Raw genomic sequence first — 4,813 nt, 5'->3', positions numbered from 1 at the left:
ATCAAGTGCTTCATTAATAGTAGGTTTTTCATCTGCAACATCAGAATCTATCTCTAAATCATTAATATTGAGATCGCAAACCTTAATGAGTAACACAAATTACGTATATGAATTTAAAAAGATTGCCATACCTCAGTTACATTCTCCATGCTGTATAAATCAGGCTAAAAAACATCATAAAGTTTGTATAACATTTAGGTTCTATATTACTTGATTATGAGTATGGCCCAGTAATGTTGACAGCCAATTCTTCAGACACGAATCATGATCAGAACCAAGATATGTAATGAGAGAATACAACGATTGCTTACTCATACAATTGAAAAATTGTGGAGTCTATTATAAACCTAATTGAAGGAATTTTTATTAATTTCTCATGTGGCAACTTAAACTAACTGCTGTTACAGAGTGTCCTGAATACAGTATAGTTGAAATCAATCTTTGAAAAAGTGACATCTGGCCGTAATGGTACTTTGATATACAAATGACAGCACAGATAAACTGTACTCTATGTGGTCTATAATGAAATGCCTGAATTTATGTTCACCATCATCAAAATATACCTTAAAGTCTTTGTTTCGGTACTGGCAAGAAGAAAAGAAAGAAATACAGGGCAGTGTTCTTTTGCCTCCTGTAACACTCTGGCCCATGGAAAGGAAATGATGTCATTCCTGTTACGTGACTTTTGAATGGAGTTCACTGCCTTACTACACAGCATGGTTATCTCCTTAATCAACTTGCCCATTCCAATAGATAAGTATCGGATAATTTCATCATCTTTTAAGGCTACAGAAGCAAAACTTTTAGCAGAATCACCACATCGAGCTATCTTTTTTACAAAATTCTTACGACGAGGAGTAGTCTGTGTGTAAGACTTGGACCCACTTCTGTGACCAATGCCTACCTACAGAACATACACAACGTTGATTAAAAATGTAACAAAATATTACCACAATGGGTGGAGATTCTGTAATAGCTTCACCATAGTCTGGCTGGGCAGCCAAATTAACACAACTTCTCTTAACAGAAGACTGCAGAGCATCACCAGTTACTCTTCTCTTTCCAAGACAACCACTAGGTACAGGCATATCAGGAATTGTAGAGAAAAAATTAGCAGTGAAGAGTATAGACGAGCTTCTTTCTTCTGGTGAGTGTCATAGGCTCTGCTACATCCCCTACAAACGTAAGAACTTCCAATCAGTGAGTCCAAGTCCAGCTCCACACCACTTTCAAGGCACCTTCTTGTTAGCAGTCTCTTCAAAAGATCATAAACTCCTCTGGCAGCAGCCCTAGATCCCTGTAAAGCTTCTTCACCACAGGCCAAACAGTTTGTCGCCATTTTTAATCACGTGATAGAGGCGTGTCTATTAATGAGGGTATACTTAAATGTAACACGGCAGATTTCTGCCGTAAGAACAAGACTGGAGTGGACATTGCACCAGACCCTCCCGCGTAGCAGAGGGTCTGGACCAGCCAGACTATTTTGAGAAGTGATCAAGTCCTTAGAGGATATACAAGCTTACCTTGACCACTGAGGTTGTGCAGATTAAGTAATGGACACTGACAATAACTTTCAAATTTACGTCTTTCCTTTATGAGCAGCACACAAACTGCACTTCTAGACAATTTTCATCATATGACCATGAAATACTAACTAATAAACTACATTCTACAATAATTAATAGAATTAATTGATTTAATAACTATTCACCACCCCTGATTTAGGACACCCCTCAAATAAGGACACTTGAGTACATCCCAATGGTGTCCGGAGTTAAGCGGTTCCACTGTATGAGGAGTGTGTGTTGAAGTGAACACCGCCAGAGGTGCTATAGCGCATCACTCCCCAAACCAAGGTAAAAGGAAGGTAACAATGTGTGAGTAGAAAACCAAAAGAATAGTTTTGAAAGAAAAATAACAATCATAACTAAGACAATAATAACAATAGTAAAACCAACACAAGCAATCATAATGAGTAAAGCTACCACTAGACAAACAAATTAACAAGTCAAATAATCAACATAAAGAGAGGATGAGAGGAGAGCAGGGGCTACTGCAACAAAGGTACTTTGTGAGGTACGAATGTACCTAGTGAAAGCAGATGACTTCTAACAGTCAAGAGTTGGGATCAATGAGTCCTCCAAACCACAGGCTGCAGCTGCGGTTGCTCCACTGATCCTGAAACTGTGGCCATTAAAGCGATGGACATCAAACGCATGAGTTGACAGTGTGCACCAAACAGCCTCAACCAGTCTGGTGCGGGAGAGTGGAGAACCATCTTGGAAGAAAAATAAAGGGCCTGGGGTAGGCCCCCTTACTGCCAAGTAGGACAGAAGTGACTTGACTGGGCATATTGGACCGTCCACCCGGTTGAGAAATATCTGGGCCCCCACCCCACACACATCCATTTTGCTTTGGCATAAGTAGAGCAAGACAAAGGATGGAGATGAGTGAGAAACCACAGCCACATTCGACACAGCTAACACACACCCACTCAACGATGAGCAGGTAAACTCGCCTGTCCTTAAAAAACCAAAGAAGCCAGTACAGCAAGCCAAGCCGCCCACAACATATCTGTATCAGGGAAAACTAGGTACTGCACCCATGCAGTAAACAAAGTGTTCAGATTATGTGGTGTCACTGGAAGATGTTGCGTTCTCTGGTGACCTGGTGAAGATCGCTTTATACCCTTAGGACATATTCAAGACAAGGTAGACTGGAAAAGGCAGGGTCTGGGAAGCTCAGGGCAATCTGTCCAAACATGTTACTACTGAGGTAAAGCCTAATTGACCCACAGGCAAGATCATGGGCAGCCAAAAAAGCAGCAAATTGAGCTAAGACAGGTTCAATGGGCGGGAAAGGGGGATGGCAAACTCAAATGACGACAAAACTGAATGTAACAGTCAACTGCAGATTGGTATGAGAGGAGGGTATTTGGAGAAAGAGAAGTCACAAGGTACTCCTGAACTGATACGATGACCCCCAGTCCAGTTGGTGAGACAGTGGCAGCTGAGATACCTCCAAAGGGACCCACAAAGGGATGGCTTGTGCAAAAAACGAGATAAGAGTGACATACTTCCCTAGACAAAGCATCCGCTGGCACGTTTGAGACCTCTGGCAAATGGTGAGTGCTGTATGAGAATTGGTACAAGGTTGCATTGGAATAGAGGCAGTGGAGAAGGTGAAGGAACTTCTTGTCCTTAGCAGATTTGCTCTGGATGACCGACACTACTGCTGCGTTATCACAAAGAAGAAAAACATGGCACTAGTGCCACCCTCTCCCCAACACAGCAGTGGCCATGCCTGTTGAGACCATCTCCTTAGCAGCAATACTGACCTCATTCCAAGAGTCTGGCCTGCAGCCATTCATTGAGGGATAACAAAGCCACACAGCCAAACCCCTCAGAAGCATCGGAGTGGACATGGATGTAAATCCTCCAGAATAATAAAGGCCACCACATGCCAGTCCTGCAGAAAGCAATTCCACCATGCCAGGTTTGCCTTAGAAGTGGCATTGAGATGCACGAAGTATTGCATCTCAGCAACCTTGGCCATCAAAGAAAACAGTTCCCGAAGGAAAATGCGGCCAGGTTGTACCACCACTGCAGTGTGTGACAGGTGGCCCAGGAGGGACTCCAAGTCAGACCGCTGAAGGGACGGTTTTCCCCTCCAATGTCCAACCAAGGCCTTGATGCGCTGGAACTTGTCCTGGGGTAGCCTAAGCTTGAAGGGAGCAGAACCAAGGACAATTCCCAAAAATGTGACAGTGGTACTCGGGGGCCTCGAGCTTTGGCAGTGAAACAAGGACCCTTGTTATGCGAGTGTCCCTAAAGCAGTGTGTTAAGCTGGGCTACCCTCATCAGAAGTGGAGGCCCAAATAGCAAAAAAACATCTAGGTAGTGAACAATATGAGCAACACAAGCCCGATGCAGAACCCAGGCCAAAGCATCTGCAAAGGTTGTGAAGATCTTTGGGGCTGAAGAAAGGCCAAACAGGAGACACTGGTCAATAAACACCTGGCCCTCCCAAATAACTTCCAGGACCGGGTGATCACAGGAGTGGAAGGGCAGGATTCGGTAGGCACTCTTCAGGTCAAGTTTTACCTTTTGTGTAAACCAGCCAAGCTCCAGGATGAACGACACAGCATCATCCACCAATGGGTAACTAAGGGAGCATATGTCGGAAGGAATACTGTCATTGACACTCTTACACTTAGGGAAAGAAAGGGTCAACAATCATCCTCTAATGGAGGATGATTGTTAGTAAGCTGTTTTCCTTAACTCAAAGTAAAATTCAAATTCCTCAGTGCCTACAAATAAAGCTAAAACTAGTACTAATTAACTATAACTAGAACTAAAACTTTAATTGTGAGTTACATTAACTAAAACTACACTAAACTAGCACACTTGTAATTACTTAAATTATTGCACTATAATTAAGAGGTCTGACCACTAATACCTGCATTGTAATGTTGGTCAGGTCATTTGGTTCATTCACAATTACTTGAGTAATTGTTTTTACATTATTGGAAAAATTTTGTGAATTAACTATAACTAAAACCAAGAGTCCATTTTATTTAGAGAGAGTGTCTAACTGCCTTATAGTGCTAGTGATATCACCGCGTAGAAGCCTCAATTAGTGCTTCCTTTGATGTTTAGAAGACTCGAGTTGCAGGCAAGGAATGAAGAATGGGAATAAATTAATCATGGCAAGGGGCGTGTCATTTAAATAACCGGACCGCGCCCTTTGTGCTTCATTGCTTGAAGAAGTCCAGGAAGAGCTGCTACAGCAACAAAATCCCGATGATGAGAGA

The sequence above is a fragment of the Amphimedon queenslandica genome, unplaced genomic scaffold (genome assembly GCF_000090795.2).
Source record: "Amphimedon queenslandica unplaced genomic scaffold, v1.1 AMPQUscaffold_13512, whole genome shotgun sequence".
NCBI lineage: Eukaryota > Metazoa > Porifera > Demospongiae > Haplosclerida > Niphatidae > Amphimedon > Amphimedon queenslandica.
The sequence above is the reverse complement of the archived record's forward strand: the minus strand, read 5'-3'. Positions refer to the sequence as shown.